Consider the following 23,860-nt stretch of genomic DNA (forward strand, 5'->3'; position numbering starts at 1 on the left):
GCAGGAACCCCCGGACCTTCGAGGCCCAGGACCCAGTGTACGCAAAGAATTTTGGGGCAGGGCCAGCATGGGTACCCGCCACAGTCACCAGGGTCACTGGCCCTGTGTCGTACGAGGTGCTAACAGATGGGGGGCAATGCTGGCGCCGCCACTGCGACCAGATACGGCGACGATTCCCGGGAGAAAACCAGGAGGAGGAAAGGGCAGAGGAGTCCCAAGGGAACAGTGGGGCAGTGAGGCCCATAGAGCAGCAGGGGCAAGCAGGAGAGGCAGAATCAGTAAATACAGAGAGGACCTGTGAGGCCGAAAGGACACTGGAGCCAGAACCACAACTGAGCGAGCCGGTTGCGCCAGACCAAACAGCCCCATCACAGCCAGCATCCTTGGAACACGAGCCAGAACCTGAACCCCGGACCAGGGAACACCCCAGGCCGCAACGCACACGTAGGCCGCCGGCGTACCTCGAGGACTATGAATGCGACCTCCCGGGCAGGACTGGAACTTAGAGGGGAGGGGTGTTATGTACTGAGTTGAATAGGATCCAAACTGCAGCAGTCTGATTGGTCCTAGAACAATAGGATCCAAAAGGCAGCAGTCTGATTGGTCCTAGAACAATAGGATTCAGAATGCAGCAGTCTGATTGGTCCTAGAACAATGCAGCAGTATGATTGGTTGGCAGGAACTACCCAATCATGCTCCAGATAGAAGTGAATCCACAACCTGATTGGCTTACAGTAGAATTCCGGAATTAGCCAATCATGTGCAGCCCATTGTGTAAATAATGTATATAAAGCAGATACTTTGAGGGGACATTCATTCATTCCTCCTCACCACTATGAGCTGAATAAAGAGCATGAAATCACTTTGCGACTCTGAGTATATTTCAGCCCCTGAAAACCCGCTCTTTACTGCTGAATTGGAGCAAACAGCCATCCGCAGAAAACCCAAATTGCCGTTTAAAGAGCGGGCTTTCACAGGGAAAGCTCTCAGGTGAAAAAAAGAGTGCTCAGAACTTCCAAGTGCAGACCTGTGTCTGGAAAGAACAGGGCAAAACGTAAGTTTGGAAAAGCCCCTAGTCAGCTCAGCCTTGAGATAAAGCTGCTCAGTTTCCTTCATGCTTGACTGTCCCAACATTATAACCTAGCTCTGCGCTTAATGGACACTTTTGACCCCTGACTCAGCTCTGTGTGAGTTTCACCCGCTTTCCCTCGATATGCTCAAGAGAGAGCTCTGCCTCTGGCAAACGTACAATCTTGCCTTCAGCGGAAGCAAGCTTTCAGCCACTCCGTTCCGCTGGCAAACTCAGAGCCACTTCACACAGACGCATGACAAAACCAACACAAAATCGCCTTTTGCATAAACTGCTTTGAAGTTTTTACACTGATCAAGCAGTATCTAAATTTTATGAAGGAAAGAAATAAGTAATACCCGAAAGCATGATTCCACATTTACGTAGCTACCTTAGTGCAACTGGTTTCCACAGAATTCTGAAATGATATCCATAATATCCATGCGTCCGGACAGTCTTCACGTTCATATTTCAGTGCATTACAAAGCTGCTCCATTTGCCTGGGATCTGCCTGCCTAGTCTGACTTTAACAATATTATAAATCACATTTTTCTCTACATGGAGGTGATCCTGTATGCAGAATCAGTACTTTTTGGTTTTGTTTTAGCCAACAATGTCAGCTCTCCAGCAGAATGGCCTATTCCAGGGGTCTGCAACCCGTGGCTCCGGAGCCGCATGTGGCTCTTTTACACCTTTGCCGCGGCTCCGGGGCGGATACTAGCGAGGGGAGGAGGCGCATTGTGCGCCCCAACACTCCCCACTGTGGCAGGCGCTGTACTGGCTGTGACGTCGCATGGGGGCAGTGCGTGCGTTAGTCACGCACCATCCCGACGTCATCTTCCTGGTTTTGCGGCTCCCAGTTTTTTTCCCTTCGGAAACAGGTCCAAGTGGCTCTTTTTGTCTTAAAGGTTGCAGACCCCTGGCCTATTCATACAACAAGGCTTCCTCATCCCCTTCCCCACTCTCAGATCCCCATGCAACCCCCCCCCCCCAAAAAAAGTGCCCCGGAAGGCTGGAGGAGCCTCCAGACCCCATCTGGGTCTGGGAGGGTGCGGTGGGCTCATAGCCCAAGCAGAGGTCCACTCGCAGAACATTGGGTATCACCCAGTAATTTAAAAATAGAAAAGATATATTGCAACAATGCAAATTATGCTAGAAAGCACTGTTAATCTGGTTTCAGTCCAAAACAAGGGCATCCAAACAATCTGGGAGCGTTTTGCACCCAAAAAAAACAAAAGCAAAAAATCTATTGCCGTTAGGCCAATAAGACCAATAACTGAAGGGGAAAAACATGTGCATGTTTTATGGGACATACAACATGGTATGTCCTCAGCAACAATCTTGATAATAACAGTTAAAAGGGATGTTATTATAGCACTCAGATAAAACTGGAGATTTTAGTATAAAATCCATTTCTCAACTATTTTATAGATCAGATAAATGGGGATTTTTATGTCATACCTGAACTGGATCCCCTACCAACAGAAATTTAAGACTACAATCCTACCTGCTTGGGGGTAAGTCCCATTTAACTTAATGGGACTTATTTCTGAGTAGGCATTTATTGGATTTCACTGTTAGATGTTAGAGTCCTCATTTGGCCAAGACATTCTGCCTAGAGGTGGAGATCTGAGTCTGTGGAAGTGCAAAGTCACTGGATAAGGCTGAACTAACTTAAACATAATGGAAGTTGTGCTATTCTGTGTTATTCTGTGTTGGATGTACCTAAACTCTCAAACTGGCCCTGTAACTGTGCCTTAAGGAGAAGGTTGCAGCAAACAGCAGATGATGTTGATGTCCTCCATGCTTAAAACACTTCTGCTGCTCATTTCTGCTATTATTCCACTTAGAGCACACCAGGCCATGTTTTTCCCTGTCCTTTTTCAACCTCCAACCCAACAGGACAGTTCTACTCATGGTTGTCCTTGCTTATATGGGGAAGGTCTTGTCAAAAATAGTAGCGTATTTTAGTTGTTGAGTATCAGCTGAATAATTCCAAACCCCATCCTTCTCCCAGCTTCATTTGATTTTCACGCCAAGAACAGTGAGTGGTTTTCTAAATTGCCTATTAATCCCCCAAAATGAATGGGGTAGACCTAAAGCCCGTTTTCATAACAATTTAAAAACCATCAAGATACAGAACAAAGTATTTAAAAAGTCAGGACATCGGATCGATTTAACCATGCATCATTTATACCCTTCAAGGATGACTGATATAAGGACAGAATGGAAGGAGATGAAACACTCATAATATACTGGGTTAGTTCAGACATAACACTAAACCATAGTTAGCATTATAAGAATAAGTCTAGGTGACCCTCAGTTTTCCCCTCCCTCTTCTGGTGCATCTGCGAGGTGTTTGGAAGCTTCCATTTTAGATCAACCACAGCTTCCCCCAGACTCCCCAAGTGTCCCTACTTCCCAGGGGCAGTTCTGGAATTTCCAAAAGTCATCCTGGCTTTTGATTTGATCCCGGAATGTTCCTATTTTCCCCACCAGTGGTGCCGCCACCAAGCTCGGGGAGGAGCATGAGGCAACGCTTGTCCTGAGCATCGGCTGTAGTGTCTGCAAGGCAGCATCCCGTTGCCTCTCCATCCCAGTGCCAGCCTCCTCCCTTGGGCAGCTCCTAGCTTAAGGTTACCCGACATCCCTGTTTCCCAGGGACAGTCCCTGGATTTACAAATCAGTCCCCCGACAAAATCTATCTATTTAGTAAAGGTAAAGGGACCCCTATGGGACACAGGTGGCACTGTGGGTTAAACCACAGAGCCTAGGACTTGCTGATCAGAAGGTCGGCGGTTCGAATCCCTGCGACGGGTTGCGCTCCCGTTGCTCGGTCCCTGCTCCTGCCAACCTAGCAGTTCGAAAACACGTCAAAGTGCAAGTAGATAAATAGGTACCGCTCCAGCGGGAAGGTAAACGGCGTTTCCGTGCACTGCTCTGGTTCGCCAGAAGCGGCTTAGTCATGCTGGCCACATGACCTGGAAGCTGTCTGCGGACAAACGCCAGCTCCCTCGGCCAATAAAGCGAGATGAGCGCCGCAACCCCAGAGTCGGTCATGACTGGACCTAACGGTCAGCGGTCCCTTTACCTTTACCTTTAAAGGGACCCCTGACCCGTTAGGTCCAGTCACGGACAACTCTGGGGTTGCGGCACTCATCTTGCTTTACTGGCCGAGGGAGCCAGTGTACAGCTTCTGGCGTACAGCCAACTTTTTCCTTGCCTCGCTCCTGTGCCTTTAATAGCAAGCCTGACATGCATAAACTAAAACAGGTGAAACATAGAAATAAACTAATGGGGTGAAAGCTCCAACCTACTTGTGCAGCTATGAAAAGAACAGGAGGGGGTGTGTAGATTGGTAACGCTAATCCGTAAAAAGCAAGCAATGATGTTGGTAGTTGTATAATGTCCCACAGAATGTCCCACACTGATATTCATGCCTGGTTGTACCTGGTTGGTGACCATCTATATGCTTTCCACCCAGCTTCTGTTTTCTTGCAAAAGGGGGAAACCATAGCAAGAATATAGAGGAAGTTTAGCAATGGGCAATTAAAATTAGGAAGAGGAGGGATGTGACATGATAAGCAAAGCATCAAACACCTTGGATCAAAGAGGTTCGGATCACTTTGCAGGAGAGCCTTAGTCGTCTTAATTAGGTGTTTTCCGTCACTGACAGTGAGAAAATAATGAGTAAAGGCCTGGAAACCAAAAACAACATTTGTGAAATGTATTCGTGATCAAGCATAATGGCCAATTAAACCGCTGGGGGGGGGAGGGAAGAACCACGAAAGCTCCTTAATCAGAATCTCTAGCAGTGGTCAAAGTCAAGCCTAGTTAAGGACTCAAGAGTAGTCATTTCTAACTAGCATGCAATGAGAGAACTTCTACCATGCTGTGCAAATTAAAATAATTTAATGATCTAAAGCTCCCATGAGTCAAAGCACCCAGACATAGAAGCCCTCGCCCCACAGTTGCCTGCGGTGTCTCTCAACATGACTTACGTCCAGATTGGGGAGCCTGGACACGGGCCGTTCTGACCAGCACTGGTGAGAGCTGGTGTCCTCAACCCTTACTCTCATTGTGCTATGCGGAACATTTTAGGGTTGCCACCTTTGCTCTGGCAAAATATGGGACAGGGGGGTGCGGTTGGGGGGGGGCTTGTTTTTCATCTGGTGCTGAAGTGACTTCAAAGCAATCCATCACAATCTATTGCAGCCTAAGAGAGTGGCCCCTCTGTAATTTGTCACACACACACATGCGCACACACATAGACATGAATTTGTAACTCTTTCGTGCTTGGCTACCCAGAGCTTAAATACATTAATAGAATTATCGAGTTAGAAGGGGCCCTGAGGATCATTCTGGTCCAAACCCCTGCAATACAGGAATATGCAGCTGTCCCAGACAGGGATTGAACCTTGAAACCTTGGTGTTATGACGTTTCAAACACACTTTCAAACACATGCATTTGGAGAGGATCTCTAACTTGGCAGAGAAGGAGAGAGGGGACCTGAATACAGGGCAAAACTGTATATAGGATGTAAAATTTTACCTTGGTCCTCCTAGACCATTTACCTGTGGTCTAAACCACTGAACCTCTTGGACTTGCCAATTAGAAAGTCAGCAGTTCGAATCCCCACGAAGGGGTGAGCTCCCGTTGCTCGGCCCCAGCTCCTGCCAACCTAGCAGTTTGAAAGCACACCAGCGTGCACAGATAAATAGGTATCACTGTGGCGGGAAGGTCAACGGCTTTTCCGTGCACTCTAGTTTCCATCACGGTGTTCCGTTGCACCAGAAGTGGTTTAGTCATGATGGTCACACGACCCGGAAAGCTGTCCGTGGACAAACACCGGCTCCCTCAGCCTGAAAGCGAGATGAGCGCTGCAAACCCATAGTTGCCTTTGAATGGTCTTACCCATCCAGGGTACCTTTTACCTTTTTTCATCTCTGTTGGAGAACAGAATTGTGTGTGACACATTGCTGCTTTCAGCTTACCCGCTGCTCCCTAAGCTGTCCTGCTGCTGCCCTCAGTTGCAGTGGATTATGCTGTCCCATGCTGAGGCTCCAATACTTTGGCCACCTCATGAGAAGAGAAGACTCCCTGGAAAAGACCCTGATATTGGGAAAGATGGAGGGCACAAGGAGAAGGGGATGACAGAGGACGAGATGGTTGGCAGTGTTCTCAAAGCTACTAACATGAGTTTGACCAAACTGCGGGAGGCAATGGAAGACAGGAGTGCCTGGCGTGCTCTGGTCCGTGGGGTCACGAAGAGTCGGACACGACTAAACGACTAAACAACAACAACAACATGCTGTCCCATTGCACTGAGATCCCTCCGAGGGGTTTGTTATGTGTAGGAGGGTGGAGACTCAGCTAGGAATGTGCTGCAGTTGAGAGCTGTGAGGCAGTTAGCACAGTGGACACAACATACACAAAGAGATTGACTATTCAAGATAGAACAGGACCATGACAAAGTAAAGACTGCTCTCCAGTACAGTGGTACCTCGGGTTAAGAACTTAATTCATTCCGGAGGTCCGTTCTTAACCTGAAACTGTTTTTAATCTGAGGTACCACTTTAGCTAATGGGGCCTCCTGCTGCCACCGCGCTGCCACCGCGTGATTTCCATTCTCATCTTGAGGTAAAGTTCTCAACCCAAGGTACTACTTCCGGCTTAGCGGAGTCTGTAACCTGAAGTGTCTGTAACCCAAGGTGTCTGTAACCCGAGGTACCGCTGTAGTGAAATAAATGAAATATTATATTGAAGAAATCTGGTGATGCATATGAGAAAACATCACATCCACCGCCAGTAATATTCAGTTGCCGGTCTGGTAAGTTTCTGTGTAGAGAGAGGGTCCATCCTGCCTCAGGAAGCAGCTGCAGAGCATATGCCCGCGCTGCCCAGGGTGGGCACGCTCCCAAGGGGTGTGTGGTGCAGAGGGCGCCCTCCCAGGCATGGGATAGCTGCTCGGGTGCCCGGAGCAGTGTGCGCACCCTGCAGCTGGGGGCGGAGCGAGGTGCGCATGGAGGACATTTGGCGCACCACCCGCCTGCAACTCCCAAGCCTCCCCCAAGCTATCAAAACAAAGGGGGAAAGGGGGCAAAGCAGTGCAGCTCCCCCCCTTACCCCAACAGCTTGGGGTAGGCTTGCAAGTTGTGGGTGGCGTGCCAAATGTCACCTCCCTCAGTAAGGGCACCCGGGGCAGTGCGCCCACACCGCCCTCCCTTCCTATGCCCCTGTCAGGAGACAAAATATTTTGGCTTGGCCCTTTTGGCACATTGGCTAGAAGCCATGTTCTCCCTCCCCAACATTCATTTTAGAAGGAATGGGAGGACTCAGCCTTCCAATGTGCTTCTTTCCACAGTATTTACAAACCAATATATTATTATTTGGGATGCAGGTGGCGCTGTGTGTTAAACCACAGAGCCTAGGGCTTGCCGATCAGAAGGTCAGCGGTTCGAATCCCCATGACGGGGTGAGCTCCCGTTGCTCAGTCCCAGCTCCTGCCAACCTAGCAGTTCGAAAGCACGTCAAAGTGCAAGTAGATAAATAGGTACTGCTCCGGCGGGAAGGTAAACGGCGTTTCTGTGCGCTACTCTGGTTCATCAGTAGCGGTTTAATCATGCTGGCCACATGACCCAGAAGCTGTACGCTGGCTCCCTCGGCCAATAAAGCGAGATGAGCGCTGCAACCCCAGAGTCAGCCACGACTGGACCTAATGGTCAGGGGTCCCTTTACCTTTACCTATATTATTATTTATAACAAAGACACCATAAATCTCCAGTGCTCTCTCATCCAAAACAAACTAAACCCTGCAGTGTTACCTCTGGGACCACTCATGGAAGAGGGGAGCACGCAGCAGTCTTATTAAACGGATCCGGATGGATTCAAAGGCAGCTGGCTCCTAGTAGAGGCTGCCACACTGAAGCTTACATTTTTAATCCACGAAACAGATGCAGGTTGACAATTCACATAGCCAATCCCAAGAAAGCAACGAGGGATTTAATGGGGATGGGGGGGGGGGGGAATCCCTTTATGACTTCAGGCCCTTGCCTTCCCCCATTGTGCGTGATGATTAATGCAGTTGAAGGAATACACAAATTGCAATCGCTTCTTAATGGCCAGCAAAATGCCTGTCTGATTAGTGTGAAATGGCACGTGGTTGCTTAAAAGCTCTCTTTGTGGAGACTTACCTTTCCACTCTGGAGTGCTTTTTGGGGGGGAGGTGGGGCTCCCTAATTAGAGCCTTGTGTTACAATGGCAAATATAATGGGTATTGCGCAAAAGCTGGGAGGACAAGACCGGCATCTGGTGGAGTCGACAGATGAAGAAGGAAGTCTCAATGGATGGATGGCCAGCAATTCAGGCCCCAGGAAAGGGGGGGGCGTGTGATTAATGAGCCTTGCGCCTCCCCTCCATGGACTCGCTAGCCTTCTCGCTTGGCACAATTCATTAAGCCCTTATGTGCATCACTATTATGGGACTGAAAGGGGAGTGTTCAGCGGCTGCCGTAATAACAGCCATGTAGCATACAAAACGGGAATGGGGAAATTGGGGGGGGGGAGAGAGAGAGAGAAAGAAGGGTGAAAAGGGCAGGTGAAGCAGTTTGTTGTCACTGGCTGTGCAATCCATTTGCTCAGCGTTTTAAAAAGGCACTTTTAGTTGCAAATGACGTTGCAGATGCATTTCACAATTCTTAGATGGACTCAAGTGCTTTAAAAGCATTTAAAAAGCCAAAGGGGGGGGGGGTTACTTTATGCAGAAGGCCACTTTGCACTTGCACACTGAAGCAAAATGACTGTGATCATTAAAAGATTTTTAGAAGATTTGAAGGAAGCAGTTTATTTTAAAAAAATTCTGTCCCTCTCGTCTCCTTTTAAAAACATGGTTTATGGCTCTGGCAGCAATCCAAAGTACACTTTCTGCAAAATGAATAAGACCTGGCGTTCAAGTAGGGCTGCCAACTGGTTAAAAAAAGTTATTGGATTGTTTTCCTTTTATCTGGTTTAATTAGATAAATGTAGAAGGTGGATGCCATTTAGAGAAATTGATGGAAGTGTGGCAGAACTTACAGTCTCATAAACAATATTAGAGTTTAATATTGTTGGGGTTTTTTGTCATTAACTAATCTGGAACCAATAGCCCTGTCACTTTTGTTTCTCTCTCTAAATGAAATGGGAAAATCTCTTTGTATGACAAAGAAAGGGTTGCAGCAAAGCTATCACTCACATGTGCCCTAAAGCTCTAACCTTCGCTAACTAAAATTTGTTCTTACAGATGAAGATTTTCCTTCAAATCTTGATTGTTGTTTAGTCGGTTAGTCGTGTCCAACTCTTTGTGACCCCATGGACCAGAGCATGCCAGGCACTCCTGTCTTCCACTGCCTCCTGCAGTTTGGTCAAACTCATGCTCGTAGCTTCAAGAACACTATCCAACCATCTCGTCCTCTGTCGTCCCCTTCTCCTTGTGCCCTCCATCTTTCCCAACATCAGGGTCTTTTCCAGGGAGTCTTCTCTTCTCATGAGGTGGCCAAAGTATTGGAGCCTCAGCTTCAGGATCTGTCCTTCCAGGGAGCACTCAGGGCTGATTTCCTTCAGAATGGATAGGTTTGATCTTCTTGCAGTCCATGGGACTCTCAAGAGTCTCCTCCAGCACCATAATTCAAAAGCATCAATTCTTCGGCTATCAGCCTTCTTTATGGTCCAGCTCTCACTTCCATACATCACTACTGGAAAATTAGTTTAGAATGGGAATGCAAGGCTTTTGCTAAGACCCTGTTCTCCACTTGAAAAGAGGGGCTGACACGGGTTAGCAGTACAACCACCCGAAAACATCTCTGGCCTAGTCATAGAACCACGAGGAGCTGGTAACAATTAAATGGTAGAGCTTATCATTTGAGTGGAAGCTATGGAAGACTAAGAACAAACACAACACAACTGTGAACACATCTTTGATTTTTACCCTGCTAAGAAATTATCTTTCTTCTATGCCACCATTGTGTCTGCTCATTGTGGTCCCATGGTACTCTTTCAAGGGGTGAAGGATCTCAATTACAACAGCTTGAACTTTTAAAGACCTGCTGAGAGCAGTCATTCCGAACTACTACTACTACTCAGATTCAAATCTGCTGTTTTGGGGGAAAGTGTTGGATCAAGTAGCTGCCAAGTGGATTGTGTCTCCAGTCCGGTCCACTTTTAGATCTGGTTTTTGGATGGAAACAAAAACTTAACACCGGAGAATGGATGGGAGGGATACTGCCTTGTTAGTTCTCCTGGATCTGTTAGGCACTTTCAACGATGATATCCCTCCATTTCACTTTTCTGGGTTGGGTTTAGGAGTTATTGTGTCAGTGCACCTATGCAGCCTTGACCTCACTGCTGGCCTTCCCTGTCTGGTACCATGCAGGTAAGTTGCAGGAACACAAGTTTCAAGAGCGAAGCTCCATCCTACCTCACAGGCCAGCATTGCTGTATATCTGTTTCTCGGAGGTGTGTGTGGGTGTTTCTGTTATAACTTGTCTCTCACGCTTTTGTACTTTGCTTTGTAACAGCTCTGAAGAACAACAACCAAGGGAGTTTTCCCCCCACTAGTGGTTTGAAAAGATTAAGAAAATGATTATATTATTACTTAAATTTTAAAAAAGGTAAAAGGTAAAGGACCCCTGGACAGTTGAGCCCAGTCAAAGGTGACTTGGGTTGTGGCACTCATCTCACTTTCAGGCCAAGGGAGCTGGCATTTGTCCACAGACAGCTTTCCGGGTCATGTGGCCAGCATGACTAAACCACTTCTGGTGCAACCGAACACCGTGATGGAAACTAGAGCGCACGGAAACACCGTTGACCTTCCCGCCGGAGCTGTACCTATTTATCTACTTGCACTGGTGTGCTTTCGAACTGCTAGGTTGGCAGGCGCTGGGACAAAGCAATGAGAGCTCACCCTGTCATGAGGATTCGAACTGCCAACCTTCTGATCGGCAAGCCCAAGAGGCTCAGTGGTTTAGACCACAGCACCACCCACATCTCTATATTATTACTACTCCTATTACGTACTTCATACTACAGTGATGATGACAACTTTGCATTGTGCCCCATAAAGCTTACAATCTCAGTTTTGACTGTGAGAAGACTATAGAAAAAGGGGAGAACAGCAAAACCTGTTTGCGATCCGCAAAAATGCATACATTATAGTCCCCAATTAAATCTGTTTGCTGCTCTTTTCAGTTGTCTTTCAGCTGAATACAAGATTTGTCTGTGTGCATTCCACATGCTTGTATTATTGTTTGAAACAGAACAAGGAAGATAAAAATGAAAAGATAAATGAACACGTGGTTTCAGGTGTCTGGACTCTTTTTAAAATGAGCACCTGCCAGTAACATTCAGTGTAGTTTATTATCAAACAAGAATGTCAGCAGGATATAGAAGAGCTGTTTCTGTCACACACCTGGTTTCTCCCCAGATGTAACGAAAGAAATACTGCTCTGTTCAATTGCAAGACAACATTTGAGACACTGCACAGTGGAAAGACCCAGACAGATACACGACTGGCTTCTTACTCATATAAGTATCCAGAGCTACCAATCTCTTGACGGTGTGTGTTGAGAAATCGATTTGCTGAGGCAGTTACAAGGTTAGATGGGGTGATGAGCTTCAACCTAAGTTTTCAACACACTTAAAAATTAAGAACCATAAAGGAGGAGAGAGAAAAATAATTCTTTGTTTGTTGTTTGTTTGCTACATAAAGTTTCTTTCCCAATCACATGAAAATAGAGGGGAGAAGTCACCTTGGGGAAGGTTGTGTAAAGGTAAAAGGTAAGGTAAAGGGACCCCTGACCGTTAAGTCCAGTCGTGAACGACTCTGGGGTTGCGCACTCTTCTTGCTCTATAGGCGAGGGAGCCGGCGTTTGTCCACAGACAGTTTTCAGGTCATGTGGCCAGCATGACTAAGCTGATTCTGGTGAACCAGAGCAGCACACCAAAATGCCGTTTACCTTCCAGCTGGAGCGGTACCTATTTATCTACTTGCACTTTGATGTGCTTTTTGAACTGCTAGGTGGGCAGGAGCAGGGACCGAGCAATGGGAGCTCACCCCGTTGCAGGGATTCAAACCACCGACCTTCTGATTGGCAGGCCCTAGGCTCTGTGGTTTAGACCACAGTGCCACCCGCGTCCCTTAAGTTTTTGTAAGTGGCAAGCCAATATCTCAGCGCCACAAACCCTGGATCCCAACATAGCCGAGGTGTTTCCTGAATTCCCAAAGCCTGGTTTCCCAGCATCTGTAGCGACTATCTTAAATTGTGCACTCAAACCAGGTCTGGCCCACAGCACTATCCATTTTGCCTCTAACAGCAAAACAGGATGTGGCGCTCCTGACTCTACCAAATGTTCCTGTCGCTTCATTTCAACAGTTTCAATGTGTAGCAAGAGCCCCTTGCTCTGACTAGTTAAATTTTTCATTCACTCACTGATGAAGTTCTCAGACCCTGTTGTTGTTTAGTCGTTTAGTCGTGTCCGACTCTTTGTGACCCCATGGACCAGAGCACGCCAGGCACTTCTGTCTTCCACTGCCTCCCACAGTTTGGTCAAACTCATGCTGGTAGCTTCGAGAACACTATCCAACCATCTCGTCCTCTGTCGTCCCCTTCTCCTTGTGCCCTCCATCTTTCCCAACATCAGGGTCTTTTCCAGGGAGTCTTCTCTTCTCATGAGGTGACCAAAGTACTGGAGCCTCAGCTTCAGGATCTGTCCTTCCAGTGAGCACTCAGGGCTGATTTCCTTCAGAATGGATAGGTTTGATTTTCTTGCAGTCCATGGGACTCTCAAGAGTCTCCTCCAGCACCATAATTCAAAAGCATCCATTCATCGGCGACCAGCCTTCTTTATGGTCCAGCTCTCACTTCTATACATCACTACTGGGAAAACCATGGCTTTAACTATACAGACCTTTGTTAGCAAGGTGATGTCTCTGCTTTTTAAGATGCTGTCTAGGTTTGCCATCGCCTTTCTCCCAAGGAGCAGGCGTCTTTTAATTTCGTGGCTGCTGTCACCATCTGTAGTGATCATGGAGCCCAAGAAAGTAAAATCTCTCACTGCCTCCATTTCTTCCCCTTCTATTTGCCAGGAGGTGATGGGACCAGCGGCCATGATCTTAATTTTTTTGATGTTGAGCTTCAGACCACATTTTGCGCTCTCCTCCTTCACCCTCAATAAAAGGTTCTTTAATTCCTCCTCACTTTCTGCCATCAAGGTTGTGTCAACTGCATACCTGAGGTTCTTGATATTTCTTCCGGCAATCTTAATTCCGGCTAGGGATTCATCTCAGACCCTAACCATTCCTAAAAAAAATAAAAATCTGCTCCTTGAAACTCAGGACAGGAAGCCTGCCCACATCAACGCCCTTTGCTTTGGCACACAGCAAGGACAGGTGTACAGGGATGTGTTTCATCTTCATTCATTGACAGGAGATGGAGTGGGCTGTGGGGGCATTATCTCCTGTCTGGAAATTCTCAGCTTGGCGCCCCAATACAATTTTATTAATAAAACAGGTGCAATACTGATATTTGACATATGCAACCGCCCAGACATCTCCTTGGGGTTTATTATTTAACATGGAGTAGTCTTAAATAATGTCCGTTAGCTGACACCTTAGCAAACTGGATCTCACCAGCGTTTCAGGCACCCTTGCAAGTCATATAGCAATGTTTGCATTTTGTCAAGTAAAGCAAACCCCCCCCCCCCTTTTTATGAGAGAAGAAGAAAGCAGAAGTTATCATTGTAATATCACGGAAGGACATTATCTCTGCTTTTAGAAATGAATAAGCCTTATGACACCATCTCCAGCAGCCTCTGAATAGTGCTTTTAATATTATGTCCCTGAATGACTAAATGGTTTTTTTAAAAAAAATGGTTTCACTTTCTTCTTTTTTAATAAGAATCAGCTCTAATGAAACACAGGGACGCAAGGGTAGGCATATTCCCTGACCTGCTTTCAAAATGATGCATGGCTTTGTGAGCTAAGGAGTTTCTCCTCTCAGCTCTACCCCAAGCCTTCGCCTTCTAGTATGCAGATGTTGTCAGCTGCTGCAAATCATAACTCAGATCAACTGCTAGGAGAATTGACTTGCAGAGCAATCCATAATGGACGCATTAAAAGCTATTTGTGGAATATGGACTTGAGTGGTCCTTTACAAGGCATGCCAGTTATGTCCAAGAAAGGGTTTGGTCCTGCCAGGATTGTAACAATATATAGTAAATCAGACACGGACACCATATTCCCTAATGAAATCTGCAGATATCTCGGGTCAACGATAAAATGTAGTGCTTGAATTTCTTGTGGTTCCAGAGGTCAGGGATCATTTTATCCTTTACATCAGTGGTGTTCAATTGTGTCACGGGGGTGGGGGGGAGAACCCTGAAGATGCTGGGAAGCTTATTGTTACTGAGAAGATTGGAAATGGCAGCCTGCTTCCTTGAAAGACCTTCAGTCTTCTCTTGCAGTACTCAGCTAGCCAACATCCAGTGGTCTCATCCACTATCTTGCATCAACTGAGTGCGTACACTACTTCATGCAAGACTACTACTAAAAATACCTGACAGACACCATCGCCATTGTCTTTCTGGCACCCGTTGAAGACATTTTGTCTTCCAACAAGCGTTTTAAGTTGAAACCTTTCCCAGTCTGCATCAATAATGGAATTGTTTTCCGTTGCCTTATCTTTTGTTGTTTGCCACCCTGGATTCCTCTGGGAGGAAGGGTGGGATATAAATTTAATAAAGGATAAGAAATAATGTCTCACAATTGTCTGTAGTGCTTGGGGATTTCTTGGTAGTTCTTAAGCATTTTACGACAACCAAGTCAACAGGGAAAGCGTTCCTGAAGGGGGAAAGTTTGGGAAACGACAGTGACTTTGAGAAATAGAAAAAAAATTGCTTTCTTATGGAGGAAATGGTACAGATTTGCTAGCTCAGCCAGGCTGCTACCATCACTTCCAGTCAAATAGGCTAAAGGTCATTAACTTCTGAAAGAATCCATTTCCACTGAGCTATGGATCAAGATTCTTTGGCAACCACATAAAGGCCTGTCAAAAATCAGATCATCACATTGGTCTGCTAAGACTCATGGGGTTTGAAGATCTTTCACTATAGCCATCCAGTGTTAAGAATTTTGTTTTTTGCAGGTCATCAGGAAATGTGACTTAGGATGGTCTGCATATCCTCCCACTTCTCTCCCATGAAAATAGGGCTATCCCATTCCATAATGATCATTTTGCTATTTATACCCCAAGCTCCAGCACTCTGGGCAGCTTCCAACATATATAAAAACATAATAAAACTTTAAATATTAAAAAAAAAACCATCCCTATACAGGATTGACTTCAGCCAGCTCGAGGGTCAGATAACTCCAATTGGGTCTAAACAATTGGGACATCCTAAGGAAAAGGGGGCCATTCCGGTATCAAATCAGAAACCGGGACGGCTTGGAGGGTCTGTTCGTTTTTGTACTGCAAACTTTGTAAACTGCTTTGAGACCTGTTAAGTTGTGGGTGAACATATCAGACGACACAGCGATTCTTCAAACAGCTCTTGTTTACTCACAGGCCAGAACAGAACTGAACTGAAGGGTTCAGCCAGCCTGCTTATATAAGAGCTCCACTACAACGCAACTGTAACACTTTCTGTTACTATCCAATCACTGAACGTCACTTTCAGTCCCTTATTTGCATATGTGGACCTGAGTGAAAGCTATCTACAGTATCCCCCTGCTGGCCCAGGGTGGGAACTTCAGTACATAACACCACCATTGTGATTAAGTGGTCTATAAAGCGCTTTGGATAAATAAACAATCACATATTGTGCTTTTATGTTCCCGTTTCTGTGTTTCATTTCTTCCCTGGACCCAGTGGGGTGGGATTCTGGCTACAATTTGCTGTTGACTAGGAGTTGAAAAGAGAGCATTGCTTGTTATGAGATTATGAACACACACAAAGAGTTGGAAGGTGCAAATTCTACTTTCCGTAAGTGAAAGGAGGAGGATTTAAGGAATGTGGACGGACACAGAAATCTTTCAGGCTGGTGGCCTGGTCACCCTTATTGTAGCCTCTACTGGGCTCTTGGCCTGCAAGACCAGGCAAATACACACAATGGGATCCGTAACAATACTTCTGGCCAAATCAGAAACCAAGATGGCTTCTCTAAATCAGGGACGTCCCTGGAAAATAGGGACACTTAGAGAGTCTGTGTCCCTTTGCTGTACAAGAGGAAGGCAAGGCATGGCTAAAAGGAGAAGAAATGGAGCACAAAGAGAAAGGATGTGCAGAATCATCTGCGAAGTTTGGAGATCACCCTTCCTGGACACACAAAACCCACCAAGGTGAAGGACAGAGGGTGCTACCTCCACCTGCTTCTTTATGGGATTGGGCACCAAGGAATGCCCAGTGCCATCAACCTCTGGTGCCAGCCACTCCACTGTAAAAAAAAAATGTGGTATATATCTCTTCCACCGCCCTGAGCCCGGCTTCGGCTGGGGAGGGCGGGATATAAATAAAATTTATTATTATTATTATTATTCCTCAATTTGCATGTTGTTGTTGTTGTTGTTTGAATTTTACAAATTCAGGATAGACATTTCAGAACAAAAGACATATATAAATTCCCACTTACCCTTTTAAAAATCTGATTCTGAACTACACCCCCCCCCTGAAAAAAGACAACAACAAAGGTTTTGTTGGGAACTTCCTGCTGAAAACATCTGATCATGTGAGTTTCTCGGTAAGGTAATCGAACATTTATTAACGCCAAATGGTTCCAGATAGTCCCTACCTACTTCACAGGGCACTTGGAAATGGAAATATTGAAGTTCCATGGACGTTTTTGCTGTTTGACATGTCAGCTCTGTTCTGGAGACTGTTGTTATAGATCTTGACAGCTGCAAATGGACAGCTCTCTTTTTGAGAAAGGAAATGTTCTTGTCTGTCACTTTTGTCGGTTTAAAATAACTTTTTAACCTGAGAAGCTCACTTTCTGATGGATGTGGCATGTTTAGGACTCACAGGGTGAGTAAAAAATATATTGCTTTAAACAATCGCAAAATGAATTAATACCATTGTAGCAAGAACTGAAAACACGTCCCATTTAAATCAAAGAACGAAACCCTTTTTATAGGGCTCCAGGGATGTCGCCAAAATAATTTTTCAGCGTATCACTTTTTATTATTATTATTAGCAGCTAGCTAGTGTGCAAAACATGAAGCTCAAACGCACATAGAGATTTACAAAAGCAAACCAAAAACCAAGTGCACAGGTGACCAAAGTCAAAAAGTCAGAGGTTTTCTGCTATTCATCAGGATACCCATCTAGGCATGGAGACTTCCATGTCTTCATCGATTAAATCACTTCTCATATTCTCATAAAGACTGTGTATCTGAAGAAGTGTGCATGCACACGAAAGCTCATACCAAGAACTAACTTAGTTGGTCTTTAAGGTGCTACTGGAAGGAATTTTTTTTTGTTTTGACTATGGCAGACCAACACGGCTACCTATCTGTAATCATAAAGACTGGATAAGAGCTGAAGAGATAGTTTTTGCTGGTTAAATGACCTCAGGAGTTGGATAACATTCAAGAAGGAACCTCCTTTTTTACACTGCTTCCTTAAAATAAAATTCATTTAAAAAAAAAATCATTGATCTGGTTTGTATTATTTTGCACTGAATGTGCACTATCTTGGATTCCTAAGGTGGTACATCGATATATGACTTGGTTTAACCCAAAAACAAGTAGTTTTCCTGCCTTTCCCCCTAACTCTCAAAAAAGATTGCTTAACGCAGCTTTTTAATGCAACCTCTTTAATGCAGTGTGAAATTCTGGCGGAGCTGAATTGTAATTATCTACCTCACACTTTTCAGTGATAATTTCCAGGCATTTGTGATTTGGCTTAAGATTCCAATAATTTAATTTTCCAATTTGGTTAGCTCCTCCCTACGAGCTTTCGTTTTATATGTTGCACGTGCTACGGCAATCCCTCTCTTAAATTTGCTCTTGTGGTGTTCCAGACCACAGAGAATTTTACATGTGAAATAGCATTCTCTATCACGAATTGTGCAAAGCTGGAACATGTGCAGAGGAGGGCGACCAAGATGTTCAGGAGTCTGGAAACCAAGCCTCCTGAGGAACGGTTGAGGGAGTTGGGCATGTTTAGCCTGGGAAGGAGGAGACTGAGAGGAGATATGATAGCCATCTTCAAATATCTCAAAGGCTGTTGCATGGACAATAGAGCATGCTTGTTTTCTCCTTCTGCAGAGGGTAGGATTCGAACCAGTGGCTTCAAGTTACAAGAAAGGAGATTCCTACTAAGCATCAGGGATAACTTTCTGACAGTAAGAGCTGTTCGACAGTGGAAGAGGCTCCCTAGGGAGGTTGTGAACTCTCCTTCCTTGGAGGTTTATAAGCAGAGGTTGGTTGGTCATCTGAAATGGATGCTGTAGTTGAGATTCCTGCATTGCAGGGGGTTGGACTAGATGACCCTCGGGGTCCCTTCCAACTCTACAATTCTATGATTCTATGAATTTCTTCTCTCAGATTTGGCATGAAGCCTCTGTCTGTTAACAATGCCAGTTTTGAGCACCATTGCGAGTGTTGAATTGGGGAGGAGACTGGAGACAAAATTAGTCTTACTTGGGCATGGGCTGAAATAGCGCAAGGGTTTGTTCTGCACTGGTTGACTTGACGAACGCACAACTGGCCAAGAAATAGGGCAAAAGCTCTTCTGGTGCACCAAGGTTAAGAAAGTATCATCGCTGAAATCCAACACATTGCTTTTAGTTGAGTTTTGAATGCCTTTAACCATCTGTTTTTAAGTGTGTTTTGTTGAGAATTTCAGTGCTTTATTTCACAATTTTGTAAGCTGCTTAGCGTTCTCTCTATTTTACAATCAAGTGCTATATACATTTTGTTAAATAAAAATAATCTGTGGGATAATCAGACACCAAATATCTCTCAGCAACATCTTGCTGGAAGCTTTGAAACATGGTCCAACACACAGCATTGCAAACCATGAGTTCTAGGATTCCAAGCTACATGTTGTTGTTTAGTCGTTTAGTCGTGTCCGACTCTTCGTGACCCCATGGACCAGAGCACACCAGGCACTCCTGTCTTCCACTGCCTCCCGCAGTTTGGTCAGACTCATGCTGGTAGCTTCGAGAACACTATCCAACCATCTCGTCCTCTGTCGTCCCCTTCTCCTTGTGCCCTCCATCTTTCCCAACATCAGGGTCTTTTCCTGGGAGTCTTCTCTTCTCATGAGGTGGCCAAAGTATTGGAGCCTCAGCTTCACAATCTGTCCTTCCAGTGAGCACTCCAAGCTACATAAGCACACATTATTGAACTTAGGCTGTAACCATACTCCCTTGCCTTGGAGCAAGTCCTGTTGAATTCAATTGAACTTACTTCTGAGTACCTACAGTCTGACTCAGTAGGAAGTATAAACAACAGGGGACAGATGTTGTTGCCTCTGTGTCCTGCTTGCAAGCTGGTTGCTGCTAAACCAGATAGGCCCTTGGTCTGATCCAATGCGGCAGTGTGGCTCTCATCGTAACAAAATGGTCCTCATGCCGATTAGAGTTATGCTGAACCAGAAACATCCCTTCAAAGAGACTCCATAGCCTTTCGCATAAATCGGGGTCAGCAACCTTTTTCAGTTGTGGGCCGGTTCACTGTCCCTCAGCCCATGTGGTTGGCCGGACTGTATTTTGGGGGGGGGGGGAATGAACAAATTCCTATGCCCCACAAATAACCCAGAGATGCATTTTAAATAAAAGCACACATTCTACTTATGTAAAAACGCCAGGCAGGCCCCACAAATATCCCAGGGATGCATTTTAAATAAAAGGACACGAGAGCCAGTGTGGTGCAGTGGTTAAGAGCGGTGGACTCGTAATCTGGTGAACTGGGTTCGCGTCCCCGCTCCTCCACATGCAGCTGCTGGGTGACCTTGGGCCAGTCACACTTCTCTGAAGTCTCTCAGCCCCACTCACCTCACAGTGTGTTTGTTGTGGGGGACGAAGGGAAAGGAGATTGTGAGCCGCTTTGAGACTCCTTTGGGTAGTGATAAAGCGGGATATCAAATCCAAACTCTAATTCTACTCATGTAAAAACATGCCGATTCCCAGACTGTCCATGGGCCGGATTTAGAAGGCGATTGGGCCGCATCCGGCCCCTGGGCCTTAGCTTGCCTACCCCTGGCATAAATCAACTAGGCCACCTGCCCTGGGGGCAATCCATTATTATTATTTATGTGTTTGGTTAAGTTTTACTCCGCCATTTCATCTTGCAAAGTGTCTAGGCTCTGTGAATGATGGGACAGATAACAACCAGCTTGCATGGCCTGAATATCTCCGCTCCCCAATTGCCTTTTAAAATATGATGGCATCATGACCACCCAAGCATAATGGTGTATTCTGTGTGTTGTCCTGACCTTGTTTAGGGTCACAGAAGATCCCCAGGCCTTAATAGTCAAGTCTTTCTTACTTTCCCCAGTAGATAAAGGCTGAACCATAACCATTTCGCTCAAAGCAGCTGCAATGTTTTCACAGAGTGTACACCAGGGAAAGCATAATGGCCAGATCTCACTGATAATGCCTGTTTGTCTGATGTTTATCTGTTAATTGATTTTACAATTTAGGGATTGGGGGCGGGGGGTTCAGAGATTTACTTGACAGTCCATGTGATATTTAAAAAGTGCACCCAAGCTCATTAGACAAAAGACATTATTAAACCACTCCCCAATGGTCACAGCACATTCCAGCACGGTGTAGTGGTTAAGAGCGGTGGACTTGTAATCTGGTGAACCGGGTTCGATTCCCTGCTCCTCCAAAAGCAGCTGCTGGATAACCTTGGGCTAGTCACACTTCTCTGAAGTCTCTCAGTCTCACTCACCTCACAGAGAGTTTGTTGTGGGCGAGGAAGGGAAAGGAGATTGTGAGCCGCTTTGAGACTCCTTAAGGGGAGTGAAAGGCGGGATATCAAATCCAAACTCAAACTACTCCTCCTCCTCCTCCTCCTCCTCCTCCTCCTCCTCCTCCTCCTCTTCTTCCTTAAACTCTGCTGATTGCCGGAGTACAGTGGTACCTTGGGTTACAGATGCTTCAGGTTACAGACGCTTCAGGTTACTAACCCAGAAATAGTACCTTGGGTTTCTTCTGGATGAGAACAAAAATCGTGTGGTGGCGGTGCAGCGGCAGCAGGAGCCCCCATTAGCTAAAGTGGTACCTCAGGTTAAGAACAGTTTCAGGTTAAGAATGGACCTCCAGAACGAATTAAGTTCTTAACCCGAGGTACCACTGTATTTGTGTTTTGTGCAGGTTTGTGTGCAGAGCTCCAGGCAAAGTCCAGTCTTGGAGAGAGGCTTATGTACTAGAATTCTACTGACAGCTAGGGTGCCCATGTGTCCTACTCTACAAAGAACAGCCCTCTATTGGAAGTTGTCCTCTTTTTAGAGGACTGTCTGTTCTAAATTCAGTTTAAAGATAGGCAGAGCACAGCCAGTCCACTCATGAGGCAAGGCAATACCTCAAGGCCCTCCTGTCCCTCTATGAATGAACCCAGACCCTGCCATCAGTAACTGAGCCCCTTCTTTGTGTGCCTCCCCCATGAGAGGCTCTGAGGGCAGCAACACAAGAACGGGGCCTTTTCTGTGGTGGCTCCCCACTTGTGGAATGCTCTCCCCAGAGAGGCTTGCTTGGCGCCTTCATTATATAGCTTTAGGCACCAGGTAAAAACATTTCCCTTCAGCCAGGCCTTTGGCTAATTAAACAATCTATGGCTTTTGAAACTGTGGGAAGTGGGTTATTGTTTTCATTTGTTACTATGTTATGTATTTTTGTGGTTTTATATTGCACACCACCCTGTGATCCTCAGATGAATGGCAGTATAGACATAAAATAAAATAAAATAAATGTGAGGTGGCCACCTCAAGTGGCAGGATCCACAGGGGCAGTGGATTTAGCCTCCAATTATTATTAATAATAATACCCCACCCATCTGGATGGATTTCCCCAGCCACTCTGGGTGGCTCCCAACATAATGTTAAAAACACGACAAAACATCAAACATTAAAAACTTCCCTAAGCAGGGCTGCCTTCAGATAGTTATTTCCTTCACATATGAAGGGAGGGCGTTCCACAGGGCGGGTGCCACTACCGAAAAGGCCCTCTGCCTGGTTCCCTGCAACCTCACTTCTTGCAGTGAGGGAACCGCTAGAAGACCCTGAGAGCTGGAGCTCATTGCCTGGGCTGAATGATGGAGGTGGAGACACTCTTTCAGGCCTACTGGGCCGAGGCTGTTTAGGGCTTTAAAGGTCAGCACCAACACTTTGAATTGTGCTAGGAAACGTACTGGGAGCCAATGTAGGTCTTTCAAGACCTGTGTTATGTGGTCTCGGCGGCTGCTCCCAGTCACCAGAATAGCTGCCGCATTCTGGATTAGTTGTAGTTTCCAGGTCACCTTCAAAAGTAGCCCCACGTAGAGCGCATTGTAGCAGTCCAAGTGGGACATAACTAGAGCATGCACCCCTCTAGCAAGACAGTCCGTGGGCAGGTAGAGTCTCAGCCAAGGAGTGCATCTCCCACTAATGCCTCCCCATCCTGACCCCTCCAGGGAGGAGGAAGAGGAAGACAGTATAGATTTACAACAGGGGTCTGAAGGAGATCACAGCTCAGAGGCAGATGAGGGGGAAAGCTGGGAAGTAATGAGAGAGGAGTAGGTGGGAGCAGCTCCTGACTGACACAGTGTCACTAGAAAGCATTCCAGACCCTCCATCTCTCAGAGCCTGGCAAGCCTTAAAAGTAGGAGAGCAAAGAGCTCAAAGACAGAGGGCACGTAGCAGTGGGAGAGACGGGTGGGTGGAGATTCACTCTGGACAATGCCATTATCCAAGAAGTTAGGTTCTATAGCCTCTCTGTGTAAATAGTGAAATAAAAAAGGACGATAAGAAACTTTTCCTTGTCTTTATACTTTCCTGAGCAACCAGCTGGTAGCTGCTGACAGCATCCTGACACCTTGAGAGCCCCACTCACCTGCTGTCTATATATATATAACCCACAATATTATTTAAGCTAGTTTGCCTGTGTCATTGCTTTACCGCTGCAAGCACCAGTTGATGAGATGGTGTGGGAACAGGCACAATGTGGCGGTGTCATACGACACATGCAAGCCTGCAAAAGTGTCACGGGAAACAGATGGAGAATTCAACGTGGGGCTGCTGTTTTCAGTGCTGGCCCTCAATCAAGTGTTACGTCTAGTTCTGGCCTGATGTATGATCAATCGGAAGTTGTACCCATCCTGGCTCCCTGACAAGAAGGCTTGTGACAGTAGCACTAAAAGCCTTAGGCTGAATAAAATTGTAAAAAGTCTCCAGGTAATTGATTAGTATTGCACATTTTACTTAGAGCATAGATGCATTGCGTATAAACATGCCCAGCCATTCTTTATAGGAATTAGGAAGAGCATTCTGCCTCCCATTAATCATGTAACTCTTTTTCACTTTTCTATTTCCCAGTAGGTAGTAGCGAGATATGAATGAGCGAGTTCCTTTAAGCTTCTGCAACTCCCTGAAATAACTACGTAGGTAAGTGGAGTAATAAAATCAATCCAGTAAATGGATTAGTTCTTCCTCCCCCTGCCAACTGCACTAATACCAATAAATACATTCTTTGACGCTGAATGGAGAGGTGCTCTATGGAACTGAAAGTTCTGGGGGTTTTTTATAAACTTTTTATTAAAGTTTCCATAATTTTTATAAC

This window comes from Podarcis muralis, chromosome 8 (assembly GCF_964188315.1).
Source record: "Podarcis muralis chromosome 8, rPodMur119.hap1.1, whole genome shotgun sequence".
NCBI classification, from domain to species: Eukaryota; Metazoa; Chordata; class Lepidosauria; order Squamata; family Lacertidae; genus Podarcis; species Podarcis muralis.